This window comes from Crinia signifera, chromosome 7 (genome assembly GCF_055691185.1).
Source record: "Crinia signifera chromosome 7, ASM5569118v1, whole genome shotgun sequence".
Taxonomy (NCBI): Eukaryota; Metazoa; Chordata; class Amphibia; order Anura; family Myobatrachidae; genus Crinia; species Crinia signifera.
In genome coordinates, this window is record NC_139223.1 from 3,589,929 (window position 1) to 3,616,922 (window position 26,994).

The window sequence follows — 26,994 nt, forward strand, 5'->3', positions numbered from 1 at the left end:
ACAGCCACCACCTGCATTAAGTACAACAAGGATCCTCATAGACATCCTTGATTTTTTGATTTGCAGACTTGGTGGCGCCCCCCAGATCCTGGCGCCCTAGGCAGCTGCCTAAAGCTGCCTAGTGGTAGAGCCGGCCCTGGGTAACATGGTGGAATTCAACCCTTTATAGGCTTCAGTGCATGGAAGAACAGAGAAACCCCTTAGTGGCACCCCTTTGCAGAGTATGAATAATCCGGGAGATTTGAAGTACAATTCAGGGCAGCAGGAGATTTATGACTGGAATAGGAGCCTCTGGCAGGCTGTGGGATGGTAGGCAGCTGGGATCTGTGCTGTGTAAAAGTGATTGACATGATAAAATTGATATGTGACATAGCATACAGGTATGTATTTAATAAATGTTACAGACTACACAAATACTCAAAGAAGACTATAACTGTAGTCATCCTAAGGTAATGAAATACTGCAATAGACAAATACTATATGAATATTATATCCTCAGCATACACAGCAATTAATCTGTTTTAAGGTACAAATATCCCCATCGGAGCAATTTCCATTTAACCCTCTTTCCAATTGCTTGTTACCTCGGAGTCTGTATCCTAGGGAGCCAGGACTTGGTGGGGGTGGGGGCTGAGGAGTTTCTGAAATCAGTGGGGTCTCTAGATGTTGATTCTGAAGGTTGGGTAGTCTCTGGAAACTGTGGGGTCTCTGGAAGCTGAGGGGTCTCTGGAAGCTGAGGGGTCTCTGGAAGCAGAGGGATATCCAGAAGCTGATGGGTTCTGGAAACGGAGAAGACTGGGTGTTCAAAGGACTCTAGAGGTTCAGGGGTCTCTGGCAGCTGAGGGTTCTTTGGAAACCAAGGTGTAGAGCTCTAGAAGCTGATACTGAAGGTTGAGGGGTCTCTGGAAGCTGAGGAGACTCTGAAAGTTGATGAGTCTCTGGAAGCTGAGAGGTCTCTGAAAGCTGAGAGGTCTCTGAAAGCTGAGAGGTCTCTGGAAGCTGAAGTGTTTCTGGAAGCTGATTCTGAAGGTTGAGGAGACTCTGGAAGCTGAGGAGTCTCTGGAAGCTGAGGAGTCTCTGGTAGTGGAGGAGTCTCTGGTAGTGGAGGAGTCTCTGGTAGTGGAGGAGTCTATGGAAGTTGAGGAGTCTATGGAAGTTGAGGAGTCTATGGAAGCTGAGGAGTCTGTGGAAGCTGAGCAGTCTCTGGAAGCTGATAAGTCTGTCAAAGCTGAGGAGTCTCTGGAAGCTGAGGAGTCTCTGGAAGCTGAGGAGTCTCTGGAAGCTAAGGTGTCTCTAGAAGCTGAGGAGTTTCTAAAAGCTGATTAGTCTGTTGAACCTGAAAAGACTCTGGAAGCAGAGGAGTCTCTGGAAGCTGAGAGGTTTCTAGAAGATGAGAGGTCTCTAGAAGCTGAGGGTTCTCTGGCAGTCGAGGTGTTAGATCATCCAGGAGACAGAGAGCAGGACCAGGAACTGTATGGTACTTCGCAGACTCATGCTGGCTCTAGAAATTAATGTCCCTAAGGAGAAAGTTATGATTGTGTAATCCAACATACAATAACAGAGACCAGAGAGGTTATTTGTTTATTCATACAGTCATAGCTATGTTTGATATCATACATGTAGCGTGATTGTAGGTATTAATCATACAAGCAGTCATAGGCTAACTTTGGCCTTTGGCCTTTAATACCACCTCTATGTTGATGACACACAACTACTGTATACATATCCTCTCCTGACCTCTCTCCACCTGTCCTCTTCTGGGTATCCCACCTCTCCTTTACCCCCATGTCCAGTCTTTGGCACAATCCTGTCGGTTCCAGCCAGGTGAGGCTCCAGAGGAGCTCCAGAGCACAGTTCAAAATTTAAATAACGGAGGAGCTTTAGCCACCAACTGCAATTCCAAGTGACTCACTGGCACTAGAGGTTCTTCTATTTCAATTTAGAATTGTGCTGCAGCCTCTTCTCCAGAGCTGTAACTGGTTCCAGTTATGCAGCACAGCTTTTATCAGGCTGTTCCTCTCCCAGAGTGCGACTACACTGAATATTGAATCACTGGTCATCTCATGGCTTAACTACTCCAACAGTCTCCTCATTGGTCTCCTACCCTACTAGCTCGCTCCCCTCCAATCTGTCTCCCCTCTTACCTTCCTCTCCCACTGCTCCACTTCTGCCAAGCCCCTTCACCAAACTCTGCACTGGCTCCCATTCCCCTACAGAATCCTTTTCTCCTCACCCTCACATACAAGACCCCCTCTAACTCTACTACTGCCTACATCTCCAACCTCATTTCCCTACACACTCCCTCCCCCTCTGGTCAGCCAATAATCGTCTCCTCTGTTATACCCTGGTGAGATGACTTACCCACATGGCAGGGAGCAAGAGGATAAAATGGCATTGATGTCTCCTCCACCAATAACGAGTCCAGGGCAGCCATGTCATTAAACCCTGTGGATGAAGTTACATAATCAGCCACAGAAAGAGGTCCGGGGCTGGACATTGGTCAAGCAGGTGTGTCTGGTTTTCCCATTGCAGTAACTATGGCTGAGTTATGGAGTCACAGTCACAGCGAGGGGGCTGGGGCTGGACATGTGGCAAGCAGGCGCCTCTGGTTTTCCCATTGCAGTACCTAAGGCTGAGTTAGGGAGTCACAGAGGGGGGGGCGGGACTGGACATGGGTCAAGCAGATGCCTCTGGTTTTCCCATTGCAGTAACTGAGGCTGAGTTAGGGAGTCACAGTCACAGCGAGGGGGCCGGGGCTGGACATGGGGCAAGCAGACACCTCTGGTTTTCCAATTGCAGTAACTGAGGCTGAGTTAGGGAGTCACAGTCACAGTGAGGGGGCCGGGGCTGGACATTGGGCAAGCAGACGCCTCTGGTTTTCCCATTGCTGTACCTAAGGCTGAGTTAGGGAGATGCAGTCACAGTGAGGGGGCCGGGGCTGAACATGGGGCAAGCAGATGCCTCTGGTTTTCCCATTGCAGTAACTGAGGCTGAGTTAGGGAGTCACAGTCACAGCGAGGGGGCCAGGGCTGGACATGGGGCAAGCAGACGCCTCTGGTTTTCCAATTGCAGTAACTGAGGCTGAGTTAGGGAGTCACAGTCACAGTGAGGGGGCCGGGGCTGGACATGGGGCAAGCAGGTGCCTCTGGTTTTCCCATTGCAGTAACCTAGGCTGAGTTAGGGAGTCACAGTCACAGTGAGGGGGCCGGGGCTGGACATGGGGCAAGCAGACGCCTCTGGTTTTCCAATTGCAGTAACTGAGGCTGAGTTAGGGAGTCAAAGTCACAGTGAGGGGGCCGGGGCTGGACATTGGGCAAGCAGATGCCTCTGGTTTTCCCATTGCAGTACCTAAGGCTGAGTTGGGGAGTCACAGTCACAGTGAGGGGGCCAGGGCTGGACATGGGGCAAGCAGACACCTCTGGTTTTCCCATTGCTGTACCTAAGGCTGAGTTAGGGAGATGCAGTCACAGTGAGGGGGCCGGGGCTGAACATGGGGCAAGCAGATGCCTCTGGTTTTCCCATTGCAGTAACTGAGGCTGAGTTAGGGAGTCACAGTCACAGCGAGGGGGCCAGGGCTGGACATGGGGCAAGCAGACGCCTCTGGTTTTCCAATTGCAGTAACTGAGGCTGAGTTAGGGAGTCACAGTCACAGTGAGGGGGCCGGGGCTGGACATGGGGCAAGCAGGTGCCTCTGGTTTTCCCATTGCAGTAACCTAGGCTGAGTTAGGGAGTCACAGTCACAGTGAGGGGGGCGGGGCTGGACATGGGGCAAGCAGACACCTCTGGTTTTCCAATTGCAGTAACTGAGGCTGAGTTAGGGAGTCACAGTCACAGTGAGGGGGCCGGGGCTGGAAATTGGGCAAGCAGATGCATCTGGTTTTCCCATTGCAGTACCTAAGGCTGAGTTGGGTAGTCACAGTCACAGTGAGGGGGCCAGGGCTGGTCATGGGGCAAGCAGACACCTCTGGTTTTCCCATTGCTGTACCTAAGGCTGAGTTAGGGAGATGCAGTCACAGTGAGGGGGCCGGGGCTGGACATGGGGCAAGCAGATGCCTCTGGTTTTCCCATTGCAGTAACTGAGGCTGAGTTAGGGAGTCACAGTCACAGCGAGGGGGCCAGGGCTGGACATGGGGCAAGCAGACGCCTCTGGTTTTCCAATTGCAGTAACTGAGGCTGAGTTAGGGAGTCACAGTCACAGTGAGGGGGCCGGGGCTGGACATGGGGCAAGCAGGTGCCTCTGGTTTTCCCATTGCAGTAACCTAGGCTGAGTTAGGGAGTCACAGTCACAGGAAGGGGGCCGGGGCTGGACATGGGGCAAGCAGGTGCCTCTGGTTTTCCCATTGCAGTACCTAAGGCTGAGTTGGGGAGTCACAGTCACAGAAAGGGGGCCGGGGCTGGACATGGGGCAAGCAGGCGCCTCTGGTTTTCCCATTGCAGTAACTGAGGCTGAGTTAGGGAGATGCAGTCACAGCGAGGGGGCCGGAGCTGGACATGGGGCAAGCAGGCGCCTCTGGTTTTCCCATTGCACTAACTGAGGCTGAGTTAGGGAGATGCAGTCACAGCGAGGGGGCCGGGGCTGGTCATGGGGCAAGCAGGCGCCTCTGGTTTTCCCATTGCTGTACCTAAGGCTGAGTTGAGGGATTTGCAGTCACAGCGAGGGGGCCGGGGCTGGTCATGGGGCAAGCAGACGCCTCTGGTTTTCCCATTGCAGTAACTGAGGCTGAGTTAGGGAGATGCAGTCACAGCGAGGGGGCCGGGGCTGGACATGGGGCAAACAGGCGCCTCTGGTTTTCCCATTGCTGTACCTAAGGCTGAGTTGAGGGATTTGCAGTCACAGCGAGGGGGCCGGGGCTGGACATGGGGCAAGCAGATGCTTCTGGTTTTCCCATTGCAGTAACTGAGGCTGAGTTAGGGAGATGCAGTCACAGCGAGGGGGCCGGGGCTGGACATCGGGCAAGCAGACGCCTCTGGTTTTCCCATTGCAGTAACTGAGGCTGAGTTAGGGAGTCACAGTCACAGCGAGGGGGCCAGGGCTGCACATGGGGCAAGCAGACACCTCTGGTTTTCCAATTGCAGTAACTGAGGCTGAGTTAGGGAGTCACAGTCACAGTGAGGGGGTGGGGCTGGACATGGGGCAAGCAGGTGCCTCTGGTTTTCCCATTGCAGTACCTAAGGCTGAGTTGGGGAGTCACAGTCACAGTGAGGGGGCGGGGCTGAACATGGGGCAAGCAGATGCCTCTGGTTTTCCCATTGCAGTAACTGAGGCTGAGTTAGGGAGTCACAGTCACAGCGAGGGGGCCGGGGCAGGACATGGGGCAAGCAGACGCCTCTGGTTTTCCAATTGCAGTAACTGAGGCTGAGTTAGGGAGTCACAGTCACAGTGAGGGGGCCGGGGCTGGACATGGGGCAAGCAGGTGCCTCTGGTTTTCCCATTGCAGTAACCTAGGCTGAGTTAGGGAGTCACAGTCACAGAAAGGGGGCCGGGGCTGGACATGGGGCAAGCAGTTGCCTCTGGTTTTCCCATTGCAGTACCTAAGGCTGAGTTGGGGAGTCACAGTCACAGAAAGGGGGCCGGGGCTGGACATGGGGCAAGCAGACGCCTCTGGTTTTCCCATTGCAGTAACTGAGGCTGAGTTAGGGAGTCACAGTCACAGTGAGGGGGCCGGGGCTGGACATGGGGCAAGCAGGCGCCTCTGGTTTTCCCATTGCAGTAACTGAGGCTGAATTAGGGAGATGCAGTCACAGCGAGGGGGCCGGGGCTGGACATGGGGCAAGCAGACGCCTCTGGTTTTCCCATTGCAGTAACTGAGGCTGAGTTAGGGAGATGCAGTCACAGCGAGGGGGCCGGGGCTGGTCATGGGGCAAGCAGGCGCCTCTGGTTTTCCCATTGCTGTAACTGAGGCTGAGTTAGGGAGTCACAGTCACAGCGAGGGGGCCAGGGCTGGACATGGGGCAAGCAGACACCTCTGGTTTTCCAATTGCAGTAACTGAGGCTGAGTTAGGGAGTCACAGTCACAGTGAGGGGGCGGGGCTGGACATGGGGCAAGCAGGTGCCTCTGGTTTTCCCATTGCAGTACCTAAGGCTGAGTTGGGGAGTCACAGTCACAGTGAGGGGGCGGGGCTGAACATGGGGCAAGCAGATGCCTCTGGTTTTCCCATTGCAGTAACTGAGGCTGAGTTAGGGAGTCACAGTCACAGCGAGGGGGCCAGGGCTGGACATGGGGCAAGCAGACGCCTCTGGTTTTCCAATTGCAGTAACTGAGGCTGAGTTAGGGAGTCACAGTCACAGTGAGGGGGCCAGGGCTGGACATGGGGCAAGCAGGTGCTTCTGGTTTTCCCATTGCAGTAACCTAGGCTGAGTTAGGGAGTCACAGTCACAGAAAGGGGGCCGGGGCTGGACATGGGGCAAGCAGTTGCCTCTGGTTTTCCCATTGCAGTACCTAAGGCTGAGTTGGGGAGTCACAGTCACAGAAAGGGGGCCGGGGCTGGACATGGGGCAAGCAGACGCCTCTGGTTTTCCCATTGCAGTAACTGAGGCTGAGTTAGGGAGTCGCAGTCACAGTGAGGGGGCCGGGGCTGGACATGGGGCAAGCAGGCGCCTCTGGTTTTCCCATTGCAGTAACTGAGGCTGAGTTAGGGAGATGCAGTCACAGCGAGGGGGCCGGGGCTGGACATGGGGCAAGCAGATGCCTCTGGTTTTCCCATTGCAGTAACTGAGGCTGAGTTAGGGAGTCACAGTCACAGCGAGGGGGCCAGGGCTGGACATGGGGCAAGCAGACGCCTCTGGTTTTCCAATTGCAGTAACTGAGGCTGAGTTAGGGAGTCACAGTCACAGTGAGGGGGCCGGGGCTGGACATGGGGCAAGCAGGTGCCTCTGGTTTTCCCATTGCAGTAACCTAGGCTGAGTTAGGGAGTCACAGTCACAGTGAGGGGGCCGGGGCTGGACATGGGGCAAGCAGACGCCTCTGGTTTTCCAATTGCAGTAACTGAGGCTGAGTTAGGGAGTCAAAGTCACAGTGAGGGGGCCGGGGCTGGACATTGGGCAAGCAGATGCCTCTGGTTTTCCCATTGCAGTACCTAAGGCTGAGTTGGGGAGTCACAGTCACAGTGAGGGGGCCAGGGCTGGACATGGGGCAAGCAGACACCTCTGGTTTTCCCATTGCTGTACCTAAGGCTGAGTTAGGGAGATGCAGTCACAGTGAGGGGGCCGGGGCTGAACATGGGGCAAGCAGATGCCTCTGGTTTTCCCATTGCAGTAACTGAGGCTGAGTTAGGGAGTCACAGTCACAGCGAGGGGGCCAGGGCTGGACATGGGGCAAGCAGACGCCTCTGGTTTTCCAATTGCAGTAACTGAGGCTGAGTTAGGGAGTCACAGTCACAGTGAGGGGGCCGGGGCTGGACATGGGGCAAGCAGGTGCCTCTGGTTTTCCCATTGCAGTAACCTAGGCTGAGTTAGGGAGTCACAGTCACAGTGAGGGGGGCGGGGCTGGACATGGGGCAAGCAGACACCTCTGGTTTTCCAATTGCAGTAACTGAGGCTGAGTTAGGGAGTCACAGTCACAGTGAGGGGGCCGGGGCTGGAAATTGGGCAAGCAGATGCATCTGGTTTTCCCATTGCAGTACCTAAGGCTGAGTTGGGTAGTCACAGTCACAGTGAGGGGGCCAGGGCTGGTCATGGGGCAAGCAGACACCTCTGGTTTTCCCATTGCTGTACCTAAGGCTGAGTTAGGGAGATGCAGTCACAGTGAGGGGGCCGGGGCTGGACATGGGGCAAGCAGATGCCTCTGGTTTTCCCATTGCAGTAACTGAGGCTGAGTTAGGGAGTCACAGTCACAGCGAGGGGGCCAGGGCTGGACATGGGGCAAGCAGACGCCTCTGGTTTTCCAATTGCAGTAACTGAGGCTGAGTTAGGGAGTCACAGTCACAGTGAGGGGGCCGGGGCTGGACATGGGGCAAGCAGGTGCCTCTGGTTTTCCCATTGCAGTAACCTAGGCTGAGTTAGGGAGTCACAGTCACAGGAAGGGGGCCGGGGCTGGACATGGGGCAAGCAGGTGCCTCTGGTTTTCCCATTGCAGTACCTAAGGCTGAGTTGGGGAGTCACAGTCACAGAAAGGGGGCCGGGGCTGGACATGGGGCAAGCAGGCGCCTCTGGTTTTCCCATTGCAGTAACTGAGGCTGAGTTAGGGAGATGCAGTCACAGCGAGGGGGCCGGAGCTGGACATGGGGCAAGCAGGCGCCTCTGGTTTTCCCATTGCACTAACTGAGGCTGAGTTAGGGAGATGCAGTCACAGCGAGGGGGCCGGGGCTGGTCATGGGGCAAGCAGGCGCCTCTGGTTTTCCCATTGCTGTACCTAAGGCTGAGTTGAGGGATTTGCAGTCACAGCGAGGGGGCCGGGGCTGGTCATGGGGCAAGCAGACGCCTCTGGTTTTCCCATTGCAGTAACTGAGGCTGAGTTAGGGAGATGCAGTCACAGCGAGGGGGCCGGGGCTGGACATGGGGCAAACAGGCGCCTCTGGTTTTCCCATTGCTGTACCTAAGGCTGAGTTGAGGGATTTGCAGTCACAGCGAGGGGGCCGGGGCTGGACATGGGGCAAGCAGATGCTTCTGGTTTTCCCATTGCAGTAACTGAGGCTGAGTTAGGGAGATGCAGTCACAGCGAGGGGGCCGGGGCTGGACATCGGGCAAGCAGACGCCTCTGGTTTTCCCATTGCAGTAACTGAGGCTGAGTTAGGGAGTCACAGTCACAGCGAGGGGGCCAGGGCTGCACATGGGGCAAGCAGACACCTCTGGTTTTCCAATTGCAGTAACTGAGGCTGAGTTAGGGAGTCACAGTCACAGTGAGGGGGTGGGGCTGGACATGGGGCAAGCAGGTGCCTCTGGTTTTCCCATTGCAGTACCTAAGGCTGAGTTGGGGAGTCACAGTCACAGTGAGGGGGCGGGGCTGAACATGGGGCAAGCAGATGCCTCTGGTTTTCCCATTGCAGTAACTGAGGCTGAGTTAGGGAGTCACAGTCACAGCGAGGGGGCCGGGGCTGGACATGGGGCAAGCAGACGCCTCTGGTTTTCCAATTGCAGTAACTGAGGCTGAGTTAGGGAGTCACAGTCACAGTGAGGGGGCCGGGGCTGGACATGGGGCAAGCAGGTGCCTCTGGTTTTCCCATTGCAGTAACCTAGGCTGAGTTAGGGAGTCACAGTCACAGAAAGGGGGCCGGGGCTGGACATGGGGCAAGCAGTTGCCTCTGGTTTTCCCATTGCAGTACCTAAGGCTGAGTTGGGGAGTCACAGTCACAGAAAGGGGGCCGGGGCTGGACATGGGGCAAGCAGACGCCTCTGGTTTTCCCATTGCAGTAACTGAGGCTGAGTTAGGGAGTCACAGTCACAGTGAGGGGGCCGGGGCTGGACATGGGGCAAGCAGGCGCCTCTGGTTTTCCCATTGCAGTAACTGAGGCTGAGTTAGGGAGATGCAGTCACAGCGAGGGGGCCGGGGCTGGACATGGGGCAAGCAGACGCCTCTGGTTTTCCCATTGCAGTAACTGAGGCTGAGTTAGGGAGATGCAGTCACAGCGAGGGGGCCGGGGCTGGTCATGGGGCAAGCAGGCGCCTCTGGTTTTCCCATTGCTGTAACTGAGGCTGAGTTAGGGAGTCACAGTCACAGCGAGGGGGCCAGGGCTGGACATGGGGCAAGCAGACACCTCTGGTTTTCCAATTGCAGTAACTGAGGCTGAGTTAGGGAGTCACAGTCACAGTGAGGGGGCGGGGCTGGACATGGGGCAAGCAGGTGCCTCTGGTTTTCCCATTGCAGTACCTAAGGCTGAGTTGGGGAGTCACAGTCACAGTGAGGGGGCGGGGCTGAACATGGGGCAAGCAGATGCCTCTGGTTTTCCCATTGCAGTAACTGAGGCTGAGTTAGGGAGTCACAATCACAGCGAGGGGGCCAGGGCTGGACATGGGGCAAGCAGACGCCTCTGGTTTTCCAATTGCAGTAACTGAGGCTGAGTTAGGGAGTCACAGTCACAGTGAGGGGGCCGGGGCTGGACATGGGGCAAGCAGGTGCCTCTGGTTTTCCCATTGCAGTAACCTAGGCTGAGTTAGGGAGTCACAGTCACATAAAGGGGGCCGGGGCTGGACATGGGGCAAGCAGTTGCCTCTGGTTTTCCCATTGCAGTACCTAAGGCTGAGTTGGGGAGTCACAGTCACAGAAAGGGGGCCGGGGCTGGACATGGGGCAAGCAGACGCCTCTGGTTTTCCCATTGCAGTAACTGAGGCTGAGTTAGGGAGTCGCAGTCACAGTGAGGGGGCCGGGGCTAGACATGGGGCAAGCAGGCGCCTCTGGTTTTCCAATTGCAGTAACTGCGGCGGAGTTAGGGAGATGCAGTCACAGCGAGGGGGCCGGGGCTGGACATGGGGCAAGCAGGCGCCTCTGGTTTTCCCATTGCAGTAACTGAGGCAGAGTTAGGGAGATGCAGTCACAGCGAGGGGGCCGGGGCTGGTCATGGGGCAAGCAGGCGCCTCTGGTTTTCCCATTGCTGTACCTAAGGCTGAGTTGAGGGATTTGCAGTCACAGCGAGGGGGCCGGGGCTGGTCATGGGGCAAGCAGACGCCTCTGGTTTTCCCATTGCAGTAACTGAGGCTGAGTTAGGGAGATGCAGTCACAGCGAGGGGGCCGGGGCTGGACATGGGGCAAGCAGGCGCCTCTGGTTTTCCCATTGCTGTCCCTAAGGCTGAGTTGAGGGATTTGCAGTCACAGCGAGGGGGCCGGGGCTGGACATGGGGCAAGCAGATGCTTCTGGTTTTCCCATTGCAGTAACTGAGGCTGAGTTAGGGAGTCACAGTCACAACGAGGGGGCCAGGGCTGGACATGGGGCAAGCAGGCGCCTCTGGTTTTCCCATTGCAGTAACTGAGGCTGAGTTAGGGAGATGCAGTCACAGCGAGGGGGCCGGGGCTGGACATGGGGCAAGCAGACGCCTCTGGTTTTCCCATTGCAGTAACTGAGGCTGAGTTAGGGAGATGCAGTCACAGCGAGGGGGCCGGGGCTGGTCATGGGGCAAGCAGGCGCCTCTGGTTTTCCCATTGCTGTACCTAAGGCTGAGTTAGGGAATCACAGTCACAGTGAGGGGGCCGGGGCTGGTCATGGGGCAAGCAGACGCCTCTGGTTTTCCCATTGCAGTAACTGAGGCTGAGTTATGGAGTCACAGTCACAGCGAGGGGGCCGGGGCTGGACATGGGGTAAGCAGGTGCCTCTGGTTTTCCCATTGCTGTACCTAAGGCTGAGTTGGGGAGTCACAGTCACAGTGAGGGGGCCGGGGCTGAACATGGGGCAAGCAGACACCTCTGGTTTTCCCATTGCAGTACCTAAGGCTGAGTTAGGGAGATGCAGTCACAGCGAGGGGGCCGGGGCTGGACATCGGGCAAGCAGACGCCTCTGGTTTTCCCATTGCAGTAACTGAGGCTGAGTTAGGGAGTCACAGTCACAGCGAGGGGGCCAGGGCTGCACATGGGGCAAGCAGACACCTCTGGTTTTCCAATTGCAGTAACTGAGGCTGAGTTAGGGAGTCACAGTCACAGTGAGGGGGCGGGGCTGGACATGGGGCAAGCAGGTGCCTCTGGTTTTCCTATTGCAGTACCTAAGGCTGAGTTGGGGAGTCACAGTCACAGTAAGGGGGCGGGGCTGAACATGGGGCAAGCAGATGCCTCTGGTTTTCCCATTGCAGTAACTGAGGCTGAGTTAGGGAGTCACAGTCACAGCGAGGGTGCCAGGGCTGGACATGGGGCAAGCAGACGCCTCTGGTTTTCCAATTGCAGTAACTGAGGCTGAGTTAGGGAGTCACAGTCACAGTGAGGGGGCCGGGGCTGGATATGGGGCAAGCAGGTGCCTCTGGTTTTCCCATTGCAGTAACCTAGGCTGAGTTAGGGAGTCACAGTTACAGAAAGGGGGCCGGGGCTGGACATGGGGCAAGCAGTTGCCTCTGGTTTTCCCATTGCAGTACCTAAGGCTGAGTTGGGGAGTCACAGTCACAGAAAGGGGGCCGGGGCTGGACATAGGGGAAGCAGACGCCTCTGGTTTTCCCATTGCAGTAACTGAGGCTGAGTTAGGGAGTCACAGTCACAGTGAGGGGGCCGGGGCTGGACATGGGGCAAGCAGGCGCCTCTGGTTTTCCCATTGCAGTAACTGAGGCTGAGTTAGGGAGATGCAGTCACAGCGAGGGGGCCGGGGCTGGACATGGGGCAAGCAGACGCCTCTGGTTTTCCCATTGCAGTAACTGAGGCTGAGTTAGGGAGATGCAGTCACAGCGAGGGGGCCGGGGCTGGTCATGGGGCAAGCAGACGCCTCTGGTTTTCCCATTGCAGTAACTGAGGCTGAGTTAGGGAGATGCAGTCACAGCGAGGGGGCCGGGGCTGGACATGGGGCAAGCAGGCGCCTCTGGTTTTCCCATTGCTGTACCTAAGGCTGAGTTGAGGGATTTGCAGTCACAGCGAGGGGGCCGGGGCTGGACATGGGGCAAGCAGATGCTTCTGGTTTTCCCATTGCAGTAACTGAGGCTGAGTTAGGGAGTCACAGTCACAGCTAGGGGGCCAGGGCTGGACATGGGGCAAGCAGGCGCCTCTGGTTTTCCCATTGTAGTACCTAAGGCTGAGTTAGGGAATCACAGTCACAGCGAGGGGGCCGGGGCTGGTCATGGGGCAAGCAGACGCCTCTGGTTTTCCCATTGCAGTAACTGAGGCTGAGTTATGGAGTCACAGTCACAGCGAGGGGGCCGGGGCTGGACATGGGGCAAGCAGACGCCTCTGGTTTTCCCATTGCTGTACCTAAGGCTGAGTTAGGGAATCACAGTCACAGCGAGGGGGCCGGGGCTGGTCATGGGGCAAGCAGACGCCTCTGGTTTTCCCATTGCAGTAACTGAGGCTGAGTTAGGGAGTCACAGTCACAGCGAGGGGGCCGGGGCTGGACATGGGGTAAGCAGGTGCCTCTGGTTTTCCCATTGCTGTACCTAAGGCTGAGTTGGGGAGTCACAGTCACAGCGAGGGGGCTGGGGCTGAACATGGGGCAAGCAGACACCTCTGGTTTTCCCATTGCAGTACCTAAGGCTGAGTTATGGAGTCACAGTCACAGCGAGGGGGCCGGGGCTGGACATGGGGCAAGCAGACGCCTCTGGTTTTCCCATTGCTGTACCTAAGGCTGAGTTGGGGAGTCACAGTCACAGCGAGGGGGCCGGGGCTGGTCATGGGGCAAGCAGGCGCCTCTGGTTTTCCCATTGCTGTACCTAAGGCTGAGTTGGGGAGTCACAGTCACAGTGAGGGGGCCGGGGCTGAACATGGGGCAAGCAGACGCCTCTGGTTTTCCCATTGCAGTAACTGAGGCTGAGTTATGGAGTCACAGTCACAGTGAGGGGGCCAGGGCTGAACACGGGGCAAGCAGACACCTCTGGTTTTCCCATTGCAGTACCTAAGGCTGAGTTATGGAGTCACAGTCATAGCGAGGGGGCCGGGGCTGGACATGGGGCAAGCAGACGCCTCTGGTTTTCCCCTTGCTGTAACTGAGGCTGAGTTAGGGAATCACAGTCACAGCAAGGGGGCCGGGGCTGGACATGGGGCAAGTAGGTGCCTCTGGTTTTCCCATTGTAGTAACTAAGGCTGAATTAGGGAGTCACAGTCACAGTGAGGGGGCCGGGGCTGGACATGGGGAAGCAGACGCTTCTGGTTTTCCCATTGCTGTACCTAAGGCTGAGTTAGGGAGATGCAGTCTCAGCGAGGGGGCCGGGGCTGGACATGGGGCAAGCAGACGCCTCTGGTTTTCCCATTGCAGTACCTAAGGCTGAGTTAGGGAGATGCAGTCGCAGCGAGGGTGCCGGGGCTGGACATGGGGCAAGCAGGTGTCTGGTTTTCCCATTGCAGTAACTAATGCTGAGTTAGGGACTCTCTGTCACAGTGAGGGGGCCAGGGCTGGACATGGGGTAAGCAGGTGCCTCTGGTTTTCCCATTGCAGTACCTAAGGCTGAGTTAGGGAGATGCAGTCGCAGCGAGGGGGCCGGGGCTGGACATGGGGCAAGTAGGTGTCTCTGGTTTTCCCATTGCAGTACCTAAGGCTGAGTTAGGGAGATGCAGTCGCAGCGAGGGGGCCGGGGCTGGACATGGGGCAAGTAGGTGTCTCTGGTTTTCCCATTGCAGTACCTAAGGCTGAGTTAGGGACTCTCTGTCACAGTGAGGGGGCCGGTGCTGGACATGGGGCAAGCAGACGCCTCTGGTTTTCCCATTGCCGTAACCTAGGCTGAGTTATGGAGTCACAGAGAGGGGGCCGGGGCTGGACATGGGGTAAGCAGGTGCCTCTGGTTTACCCATTGCAGTAACCTAGGCTGAGTTAGGGAGTCTCTTTCACAGCGAGGGGGCCGATGCTGGACATGGGGCAAGCAGACGCCTCTGGTTTTCCCATTGCAGTAACTAAGGCTGAGGTGAGGCATCACAGTAACAGGTAATTACCAGCTTAAGGTGCAGTTTTGAGTAACTCTTTCCTATTGGTTGAATATAATAGTGAGGTTTGCGTCAGAAACTAGGTGGAGACCATGCGATTGCATACACCTACCCTAACCCTCAGGGCATACATACAGGGAAGGAATGACGCTGGTGCTAGTTCTGACACACTGTGGCACAGGGACGGATTAAGGGGGGGGGGGGGGGCAAAGGGGATCAGTACCCCCAGGCCCCCTCTATCTAGGGGCCCCCGTGTTTGGCATGTATTTTCAACAAACAAATAATTATATATTGTTTTAGCTAAAGGTTTTGTGCATGGTAGTGGGGTAGTGCTACAGCTTCACCTATCTGCCAATGTGACAATGATTAATGGTGCTGAGCATCAGGAGTCAAGGCACACTGATTGCACAAGTGTGCAGTGCATTACTGGGAGTTGACTAAGTCCAATAAGACATTGCACAAGAGGTCAGAGGCTGAGAGGTTTGTGCTGAGCTCTGCTTGGTGGAGCTCATCATATGCTTCTCAGGCCCATAGAGGACAGCAGCAGCAGCCTCATCATGGGAGGGTTTTTAATTAGAGGCAGTGCTGAGCCTGTAAGGGCTCCTACAGAGTAAGGCACAGAGGGACAAACACAAGCTTTTCATGTGGTATTATATTAATCCCCGCTGCAGTTACCCATTGACCAAGTTTATACTGCCTTTACTCTGTGTTTTGTAATATTCTCCCATGCAGTTTCCGGCCAGTAATGACAAGTGGGAGGGGGCCCCCCTGTCTAAACTGACCCCGGGCCCCCGAATGCTTAATCCGGCCCTGCTGTGGCGTATGGAGGAAAGTCATTAGCCGGCATGGATTTATGCAAGCAGACAAACATTATCATAATATATTAAACGTGGCCTCTGCAGCTGTTGGCACTACGGACACTGTGTCTGCCAATCAGAATCAGCCCCATTGCATGCATGGGAATAAACGTGTATATATTTGTTTGTATATGTGTGTATGTTGCATATTACGTACTGTATTTATGGCGAAACCCGCAAGATGTAACCGAAACACTCAAATCAGCGCCAGTCCCGTTTTAGATCTTTTAGATAAACAGTAATAATATGTATAAAGGTGGGTGATGGGTAACGTCTGGGCGACACTTCCCTGCACAGAAATTATAACACCTCTCTGAGAACCAGCTGGTGCGCACATCATCAATATTATTCTCATGTCAGACACTGGTAGGTCAGAGACCTGGAGACACATCTGCCCCTCTGTAACCCTTCCCCCAGGTAATACCTGTCAGCCGGGTGACATAGTCTGGGTGTGTCCCTACATGTTCCTGGAAAGCAGTGACATCATGTGTTTGGCTGCTGTCACTGTAACTAACAGCTGTGGAGTCATCCGCTCTCTAGTCCCTGTAAAATTACTTTGCCTGCAGCAGATTAGGTGTCAGGGACAGGTCTGTACAGTGATAGGATACTGTGATGTTCTCTACAGCCAAAACTGACCAGCATATTATACAACTGCGACTGACCAGCATATTATACAGTCCTAACTGACCAGCATATTATACAGCCCTAACTGACCAGCATATTATACAACTGCGACTGACCAGCATATTATACAGTCCTAACTGACCAGCATATTATACAGCCCTAACTGACCAGCATATTATACAGCCCTAACTGACCAGCATATTATACAACTGCGACTGACCAGCATAGTATACAGCCCTAACTGACCAGCATATTATACAGCTGCGACTGACCAGCATATTATACAGCTGCGACTGACCAGCATATTATACAGTCCTAACTGACCAGCATATTATACAGTCCTAACTGACCAGCATATTATACAGTCCTAACTGACCAGCATATTATACAGCCCTAACTGACCAGCATACTATACAGCCCTAACTGACCAGCATATTATACAGCTGCGACTGACCAGCATATTATACAGCTGCGACTGACCAGCATATTATACAGCCCTAACTAACCAGCATATTATACAGCCCTAACTGACCAGCATATTATACAACTGCGACTGACCAGCATATTATACAGTCCTAACTGACCAGCATATTATACAGCCCTAACTGACCAGCATATTATACAGTCCTAACTGACCAGCATATTATACAGCCCTAACTGACCAGCATATTATACAACTGCGACTGACCAGCATATTATACAGTCCTAACTGACCAGCATATTATACAGCCCTAACTGACCTGCATATTATACAACTGCGACTGACCAGCATATTATACAGTCCTAACTGACCAGCATATTATACAGCCCTAACTGACCAGCATACTATAAAGCCCTAACTGACCAGCATACTATACAGCCCTAACTGACCAGCATATTATACAGCCCTAACTGACCAGCATATTATACAGCCCTAACTGACCAGCATATTATACAGCCCTAACTGACCAGCATATTATACAGCCGCAACTGACCAGCATATTATACAGCCCTAACTGACCAGCATATTATACAGCCCTAACTGACCAGCATATTATACAGCCCTAACTGACCAGCATATTATACAGCCCTAACTGACCAGCATATTATACAGCCCTAACTGATCAGCATATTATACAGCTGCGACTGACCAGCATATTAAACAGCCCTAACTGACCAGCATATTATACAACCCTAAATGACCAGCATATTATACAGCTGCGACTGACCAGCATATTATACAGTCCTAACTGACCAGCATATTATACAGCCCTAACTGACCTGCATGTTATACAACTGCGACTGACCAGCATATTATACAGTCCTAACTGACCAGCATACTATACAGCCCTAACTGACCAGCATACTATACAGCCCTAACTGACCAGCATATTATACAGCCCTAACTGACCAGCATATTATACAGCCCTAACTGACCACCATATTATACAGCCGCAACTGACCAGCATATTATACAGCCCTAACTGACCAGCATATTATACAGCCCTAACTGACCAGCATATTATACAGCCCTAACTGACCAGCATATTATACAGCCCTAACTGACCAGCATATTATACAGCCCTAACTGACCAGCATATTTTACAGCCCTAACTGACCAGCATATTATACAGCCCTAACTGACCAGCTTATTATACAGCTGCGACTGACCAGCATATTATACAGCCCTAACTGACCATCATATTATACAACTGCGACTGACCAGCATATTATACAGCCCGACTGACTTGCATATTATACAGCCCTAACTGACCTGCATATTATACAACTGCGACTGACCAGCATATTATACAGTCCTAACTGACCAGCATATTATACAGCCCTAACTGACCAGCATACTATAAAGCCCTAACTGACCAGCATACTATACAGCCCTAACTGACTAGCATATTATACAGCCCTAACTGACCAGCATATTATACAGCCCTAACTGACCAGCATATTATACAGCCCTAACTGACCAGCATATTATACAGCCGCAACTGACCAGCATATTATACAGCCCTAACTGACCAGCATATTATACAGCCCTAACTGACCAGCATATTATACAGCCCTAACTGACCAGCATATTATACAGCCCTAACTGACCAACATATTATACAGCCCTAACTGATCAGCATATTATACAGCTGCGACTGACCAGCATATTAAACAGCCCTAACTGACCAGCATATTATACAGCCCTAACTGACCAGCATATTATACAGCTGCGACTGACCAGCATATTATACAGTCCTAACTGACCAGCATATTATACAGCCCTAACTGACCTGCATGTTATACAACTGCGACTGACCAGCATATTATACAGTCCTAACTGACCAGCATACTATACAGCCCTAACTGACCAGCATACTATACAGCCCTAACTGACCAGCATATTATACAGCCCTAACTGACCAGCATATTATACAGCCCTAACTGACCAGCATATTATACAGCCGCAACTGACCAGCATATTATACAGCCCTAACTGACCAGCATATTATACAGCCCTAACTGACCAGCATATTATACAGCCCTAACTGACCAGCATATTATACAGCCCTAACTGACCAGCATATTATACAGCCCTAACTGACCAGCATATTTTACAGCCCTAACTGACCAGCATATTATGCAGCCCTAACTGACCTGCTTATTATACAGCTGCGACTGACCAGCATATTATACAGCCCTAACTGACCATCATATTATACAACTGCGACTGACCAGCATATTATACAGCCCGACTGACTTGCATATTATACAGCCCTAACTGACCAGCATATTATACAGCCCTAACTGATCAGCATATTATACAGCTGCGACTGACCAGCATATTAAACAGCCCTAACTGACCAGCATATTATACAGCCCTAACTGACCAGCATATTATACAGCTGCGACTGACCAGCATATTATACAGCTGTGACTGACCAGTATATTATACAGCTGCGACTGGCCATTATATTATACAGCCCTAACTGACCAGCATATGATACAGCTGCGCACGCCGCTCCTGCAACACCACCTCGCTGTCCCCACCGCTCCTGCAACACCACCTCGCTGCCCCTACCGGTAATGCAACACCACCTCGCTGCCCCCACCGGTCATGCAACACCACCTCACTGCCCCCGCCGCTCCTGCAACACCACCTTGCTGCCCCCGCTGGTCCTGCAACACCACCTTGCTGTGCCCGCCGCTCCTGCAACACCACCTCGCTGCCCCACCGCTCCTGCAACACCACCCTGCTGCCCCCACGGTCATGCAACACCACCTCGCTGCCCCCCGCCGCTCCTGCAACACCACTTTGCTGCCCCCGCTGCTCCTGCATCACCACCTCGCTGCCCCCACTGGTCCTGCAACACCACCTTGCTGCCCCCACTGGTCCTGCAACACCACCTCACTGCCCCCACTGGTCCTGCAACACCACCTCGCTGCCCCCCCTGGTCCAGCAACACAACCTCGCTGCCCCCACGGTCCTGCAACATCACCTTGCTGCCCACGCCGCTCCTGCAACACCACCTTGCTGCTCCCGCCACTCCTGCATCAACACCTCATTGCCCCCGCCACTCCTGCATCAACACCTCATTGCCCCCGCCACTCCTGCAACACCACCTCATTGCCCCCACCGCTCCTGCAACACTACCTTGCTGCCCCCACCGCTCCTTAGACTGCAGTTGCAGTGTAAGGGGTCTTCCATTTATACTGCGTGCGTGCGTGCACAAATTACCAAAAACGTCAAAAAGGAATTTTCGGTAATGTGTGGGACTTGCTGAATTAGCCCCAGTACTGTAAACCTACGTCGCAGTGCTGGCCCCCTACACACAGCGCAGCACAGGATAGAGGCCTATGAATGTGTACGATACAGACCGGTGGGTGAAAGACATGTGACATCAGCGGGTGACAGACATGTGACATCAGTGTGTGCTGTGCCTGGGCCCAGCTATGGATCAGCAGCCCTTTGTTTTGTTCCCCGGATTACATAGATTAGTGATCTTGTTGTCACACCCAGAGGTGTGCTATAAAACACTACACAATCCAGGTAAAATGTGACCTTACAGGAAAGGTGACGGATACAATATATCACCACCCAGATGAGCTGGCGGGGGCCAGTGTCACATGTGTTACACGAGAGATGGAGAGGGACAGGGGTCGCATAGGTGATACAGCCAGGGGGGCCTATGTCATGTGTACTCGCAATGGGCAATTATCACACAATGGTTACCGGCAGACTGCGCGTGTGCTGCGTTTGCTATGTACATTTGCCAAGGTTCCACTGCAATCTACCTCACATTGGCCCTTATTCTGGTTGGTGCGGTCGAGCCGCATATGCGGCTCCGACCGCACCAGACGAATCCCCGCCCACGCTACGGATCGCCACGGCCGTCCGTACACGGACGGCTGGCGATCCGCACGAAAATGGTGGAGGCGTACGCCTCCACCATGGTGGGAGCTGCCCCCTGCATTCGATGGTCGACGACCATCGAAGGCAGGGCCGCACGCCGCGGCAGCTCCCGCAAGCTGAGACCACACGGACGATTGTCCGTGTGGTAGCTTGTATGGGGGCTGAAAGCTGACATCCGGCGACGTCAGCTTTCCGCCCCCATGAGTGGCGTCATGCCCTCATTACCATGCGTACGCCCCGCGTTTGCATGGGAACGCCCATGAAACGCGGGGCGTATACATAGGGAAATGAGGGACTGAAGCCCCTCACGCCCCTATACGCCCCCTTTGCGGCGTCTAATTTTTTTAAACGGAGATTTCCCCTGCACATGCGCAGAGTGACCTCTGCGCATGTGCAGAGAGAAAACATCGGCGGTACGGCCGCATGCGGGCCGTACCGCTTCAATCTGAATAAGGGCCATTGTGGGTTTCACCGCAAAGTGATTGTCAGGGGCCGCTTGGAGGTGTCATAGGGGAGCGGTTAGAAAACGCAGACGCGCCATGGCCTATAAATGTATGTTGCATGTCAGTAACAGCCGCATGAGAAGCAATACTGACCACACAGCCGCCAGGCCAGCTGAACATTGCCGCTCCAGGCCTCCACATGATAATAGGCCCAGCACTAGAAGTATACGGGACTGTCACTCATAATAACCGTCCCAAAGTCCCTGAACAGGGCTCCATTGGTTCCTGACTGACGCACGTAAGATGAGTTCTACGTCACATGGGATGTTGCTATGGGTTACCAATCAGAATCTGCTTATTTATTTAGCAGCTTCTAGAAGATATTAGTATGTGATTGGTTTCCCATAGCAACAGCCCATCTGAAATAGATCTCTCATCTTAGCAATTTCCCCCGTAGTGTCTGCAGCCCTCCATATGACGGATCACTATCATACTAAGTTACAGTAATGGCCGCCCCCAGTCTCTCCCTGTCTCTATTCCCCTGTTTCTCTTCCTCTCTCTGTCTCTCTTCCTTTGTCTCTCTATTCTCATGTCTCTCTTCCTCTCTCTGTCTCTATTCCTCTCTCTGTCTCTCTTCCTCTGTCTGTCTCTATTACTCTGTCTCTCTTCCTCTCTGTGTCTCTCTTCATCTGTCTCTCTTCCTCTGTCTGTCTCTCTACCTCTGTCTCTCTTCCTCTCTGTGTCTCTCTTCATCTGTCTCTCTTCCTCTGTCTGTCTCTCTACCTCTGTCTCTCTTCCTCGTCTGTCTCTCTTTCTCTGTCTCTCTTCCTCTGTCTCTCTTCCTCTGTCTCTCTTCCTCTCTCTGTCTCTCTTCCTCTGTATCTCTTCCTCTGTCTGTTTCTATTACTCTGTCTCTCTTCCTCTCTGTGTCTCTCTTCATCTGTCTCTCTTCCTCTGTCTGTCTCTCTTCCTCTGTCTCTCTTCCTCTGTCTGTCTCTCTTCCTCTGTCTCTCTTCCTCTGTCTGTCTCTCTTCCTCTGTCTCTCTTCCTCTCTCTGTCTCTCTTCCTCTGTCTCTCTTCCTCTGTCTCTCTTCCTCTGTCTCTCTTCCTCTGTCTGTCTCTATTACTCTGTCTCTCTTCCTCTCTGTGTCTCTCTTCATCTGTCTCTCTTCCTCTGTCTCTCTTCCTCTCCCTGTCTCTCTTCCTCTGTCTCTCTTCATCTGTCTCTCTTCCTCTGTCTGTCTCTCTTCCTCTGTCTCTCTTCCTCTCTCTGTCTCTCTTACTCTGTCTGTCTCTCTTCCTCTGTCTGTCTCTCTTCCTCTCTCTGTCTCTCTTCCTCTGTCTGTCTCTCTTCCTCTGTCTGTCTCTCTTCTTCTCTCTGTCTCTCCTTCTCTCTCTGTCTCTCTTCTTCTCTCTGTCTCTCTTCCTCTCTCTGTCTCTCTGTCTCTCTTCCTCTGTATCTCTTCCTCTGTCTGTCTCTATTCCTCTGTCTCTCTTCCTCTCTCTGTCTCTCTTTCTCTCTCTGTCTCTATTCCCATGTCGCTCTTCCTCTCTCTGTCTCTATTACTCTGTCTGTCTCTCTTCCTCTGTCTCTCTTCCTCTCTCTGTCTCTATTACTCTGTCTCTCTTCCTCTGTCTCTCTTCCTCTCTCTGTCTCTCTTCCTCTGTCTCTCTTCCTCTGTCTGTCTCTATAACTCTGTCTCTCTTCCTCTGTCTCTCTTCCTCTCTCTGTCTCTATTCCCCTGTCTCTCTTCCTCTCTCTGTCTCTCTTCCTCTGTCTCTCTTCCTCTCTCTGTCTCTCTTCCTCTGTATCTCTTCCTCTGTCTGTCTCTATTACTCTGTCTCTCTTCCTCTGTCTCTCTTCCTCTCTCTGTCTCTATTACTCTGTCTCTCTTCCTCTCTCTGTCTCTCTTCCTCTCTCTCTCTCTCTCTCTCTCTCTCTCTCTCTCTCTCTCTCTCTCTCTCTCTCTCTCTCTCTCTATTCCCCTATCAGGGTATTGCAGCATTATCCATGATGACATATTTATAATGCACAATGTATAAGAGCATAATGCTGACTACGCCTCTGGGAGAGATGCAGATACAATAAGATTTATCACCAGAGCGTTTATTAATAGCGATAATATCCTCTCTCTGTCTCTATTCCTCTCTCTGTCTCTCTTCCTCTGTCTGTCTCTATTACTCTGTCTCTCTTCCTCTGTCTCTCTTCCTCTCTCTGTCTCTATTACTCTGTCTCTCTTCCTCTCTCTGTCTCTCTTCCTCTCTCTCTCTCTCTCTCTCTCTCTCTCTCTCTCTCTCTCTCTCTCTCTCTCTCTCTCTCTCTCTCTCTCTCTATTCCCCTATCAGGGTATTGCAGCATTATCCATGATGACATATTTATAATGCACAATGTATAAGAGCATAATGCTGACTACGCCTCTGGGAGAGATGCAGATACAATAAGATTTATCACCAGAGCGTTTATTAATAGCGATAATATCCTCTCTCTGTCTCTATTCCTCTCTCTGTCTCTCTTCCTCTGTCTGTCTCTATTACTCTGTCTCTCTTCCTCTCTGTGTCTCTCTTCATCTGTCTCTCTTCCTCTGTCTGTCTCTCTACCTCTGTCTCTCTTCCTCTCTCTGTCTCTCTTCCTCTGTCTCACTTCCTCTCTCTGTCTCTCTTCCTGTCTCTCTTCCTCGTCTGTCTCTCTTTCTCTGTCTCTCTTCCTCTGTCTCTCTTCCTCTGTCTCTCTTCCTCTCTCTGTCTCTCTTCCTCTGTATCTCTTCCTCTGTCTGTTTCTATTACTCTGTCTCTCTTCCTCTCTGTGTCTCTCTTCATCTGTCTCTCTTCCTCTGTCTGTCTCTCTTCCTCTGTCTCTCTTCCTCTGTCTGTCTCTCTTCCTCTGTCTCTCTTCCTCTGTCTGTCTCTCTTCCTCTGTCTCTCTTCCTCTCTCTGTCTCTCTTCCTCTGTCTCTCTTCCTCTGTCTCTCTTCCTCTGTCTCTCTTCCTCTGTCTGTCTCTATTACTCTGTCTCTCTTCCTCTCTGTGTCTCTCTTCATCTGTCTCTCTTCCTCTGTCTCTCTTCCTCTCCCTGTCTCTCTTCCTCTGTCTCTCTTCATCTGTCTCTCTTCCTCTGTCTGTCTCTCTTCCTCTGTCTCTCTTCCTCTCTCTGTCTCTCTTACTCTGTCTGTCTCTCTTCCTCTGTCTGTCTCTCTTCCTCTCTCTGTCTCTCTTCCTCTGTCTGTCTCTCTTCCTCTGTCTGTCTCTCTTCTTCTCTCTGTCTCTCCTTCTCTCTCTGTCTCTCTTCTTCTCTCTGTCTCTCTTCCTCTCTCTGTCTCTCTGTCTCTCTTCCTCTGTATCTCTTCCTCTGTCTGTCTCTATTCCTCTGTCTCTCTTCCTCTCTCTGTCTCTCTTTCTCTCTCTGTCTCTATTCCCATGTCGCTCTTCCTCTCTCTGTCTCTATTACTCTGTCTGTCTCTCTTCCTCTGTCTCTCTTCCTCTCTCTGTCTCTATTCCTCTGTCTCTCTTCCTCTGTCTCTCTTCCTCTCTCTGTCTCTCTTCCTCTGTCTCTCTTCCTCTGTCTCTCTTCCTCTCTCTGTCTCTATAACTCTGTCTCTCTTCCTCTGTCTCTCTTCCTCTCTCTGTCTCTATTCCCCTGTCTCTCTTCCTCTCTCTGTCTCTCTTCCTCTGTCTCTCTTCCTCTCTCTGTCTCTCTTCCTCTGTCTCTCTTCCTCTCTCTGTCTCTCTTCCTCTGTATCTCTTCCTCTGTCTGTCTCTATTACTCTGTCTCTCTTCCTCTGTCTCTCTTCCTCTCTCTCTCTCTCTCTCTCTCTCTCTCTCTCTCTCTCTCTCTCTCTCTCTCTCTCTATTCCCCTATCCATGATGACATATTGATAATGCACAATGTATAAGAGCATAATGCTGACTACGCCTCTGGGAGAGATGCAGATACAATAAGATTTATCACCAGAGCGTTTATTAATAGCGATAATACATTGTGATGAGAGAGATCCGGAAATGCTTTATAATGTGTAATAAACATAAGGCCGGGTGACAGATGTCAGCCATCGGCACCTGACACATTTATGTGGCAATTATACAATTACTCAGCACTGCTTTATGGCTACATTATAATTTGATATATTATTACTATTATTCATTTATTTTTTTATTATTATTGTTCTCTGCATTTAAATAACGGGATATAAGAAACCATCGGACAGTATTAGCAATGGCAGCATCAGTACGCAATACTCAGTAGTTCGCTATATACTGCAGAGGGATACTGTCGGCTGCACCTGAATGGTGTAATTACAGCATCGCTACCCTAGAAGTGTCACAGCTGGGATCAGCCCTTGTAAGCCCTGTGGGTTTGCTGTAATACCCCTATAATCCAGGACACCTATGATGTATACAGGATCCAGGGCTGGCTGACTCCAAATCTGTACATCACCGGATTATAATCATCCACAGAACCTGCATAAATCATGGGTGTCCGTGATCACAGGGCCCGCCACTGCATAAATATTTTGGTAACCAAATATAGATCTTGGCGTACCTCATTGTGGATGTTGTGGGTGGAGCTTCATTGTGGGTGTGGCATCCATTGATGCATAAACCTTTCAAGAGTTTGGGCTATGAGGGCAGGCACTATTATAGACTATCAGTAAGGATGCAGATACTGTGACACTGATCTCATCTCTAACCACATCCCCTATGCCAGGAAGTCTTCTCCAGCCACGTCCATCATGCCAGGATCTCATCTCCAACCATGTCCCTCATGCCAGGATGTCATCTCTAACCATGTCCCTCATGCCAGTATGTCATCTCCCACCATATTCCTCATGCCAGGATGTCATCTTCCACAATGTTCCTCATGCCAGGATGTCAATTCCAACCATGTCCCTGATGCCAGGATGTCATCTCTAACCACCTCTCAGATTACAGGATGTCATCTCCAACCACCTCCCAGAAACCAGGATGTCATCTCCAACCACCTCCCAGAAACCAGGATGTCATCTCCAACCACCTCCCAGGTGCCATATGTCATCTCCAACCACATCCTTCATGCCAGGATGTAATCTCCAACCAAATCCCTCATGCCAGGATGTCATCTCCAACCACTTTCCTCTGTCTTCTACCACGCCCAAAATGTAAGGATGTCATCTCCAACCAAATCCCTCATCTCGAACCATGTCCCTCATTCCAGGATGTCATCTCCAACCACGTCCCTAATGCAGGATATCATCTCCAATCATCTCCCAGATGCCAGGATGTCATCTCCAACCAAATCCCTTATCTCCAACCATGTCCCTCATGAAAGGATGTCATCTCCCACCATGTTCCTCATGCCAGTATGTCCTCTCCCACCATGTTCCTCATGCCAGGATGTCATTTCCAACGACCTCCCAGATGCCAGGATGTCATCTCCACCCACCTCCCTAATGTCAGAATGTCATCTCCAACCACATCCCTCATGCCAGAATGTCATCTCCAACCTCCACCCTGAAGCCAGGATATCATCTCCAATCATCTCCCAGATGCCAGGATGTCATCTCCAACCAAATCCTTCATCTCCAACCATGTCCCTCATGAGAGGATGTCATCTCCCACCATGTTCCTCATGCCAGTATGTCCTCTCCCACCATGTTCCTCATGCCAGGATGTCATTTCCAACGACCTCCCAGATGCCAGGATGTCATCTCCACCCACCTCCCTAATGTCAGAATGTCATCTCCAACCACATCCCTCATGCCAGAATGTCATCTCCAACCACCACCCTGAAGCCAGGATGTCATTTCCAACCACGTCCCTCATGCCAGGATATGATCTCCAACCACCTCCCAGATGCCAGGATGTCATCTCCAACCACCTACCTGAAGCCAGGATGTCATCTCTAACCACCTCCCTGAAGCCAGAATGTCATATCGAACCATGTCTCTAATGCCGGAATGTCATATCCATCCACGTCCCTCATGCCAGGTTATCATCTCCAACCACCTCCCTCAAGCCAGGATGTCATCTCTAACCACCTCCCTGAAGCCAGGATGTCATCTCCAACCATCTCCCTAATGCCAGGATGTCATCTCCAACCATCTCCCTAATGCCAGGATGTCATCTCCAACCACATCCCTCATGCCATGATATCATCTTTAACCACCTCCCAGATGCCAGGATGTCATCGCCAACCACCTCCCAGAAATCAGGATGTCATCTCCAACCACCTCTTTC

The 26,994-nt window shown here is 52.6% G+C and overlaps 1 long non-coding RNA gene across 1 annotated transcript in view; it reads right to left on the reverse strand.

The window, feature by feature from the left end:
* Nucleotides 1–361: 361 nt before the first annotated feature.
* LOC146021340 (uncharacterized) overlaps nucleotides 362–26,994 on the reverse strand; it is a 39,874-nt gene continuing 13,241 nt past the window's right edge. The window contains exons 3-4 of the long non-coding RNA XR_014450874.1: nucleotides 2,362–2,445; nucleotides 362–1,517 (exon numbers count right to left, since the gene is read on the reverse strand). This is a non-coding gene — a long non-coding RNA (uncharacterized LOC146021340). The remainder of the gene's footprint in view (nucleotides 1,518–2,361; nucleotides 2,446–26,994) is intronic.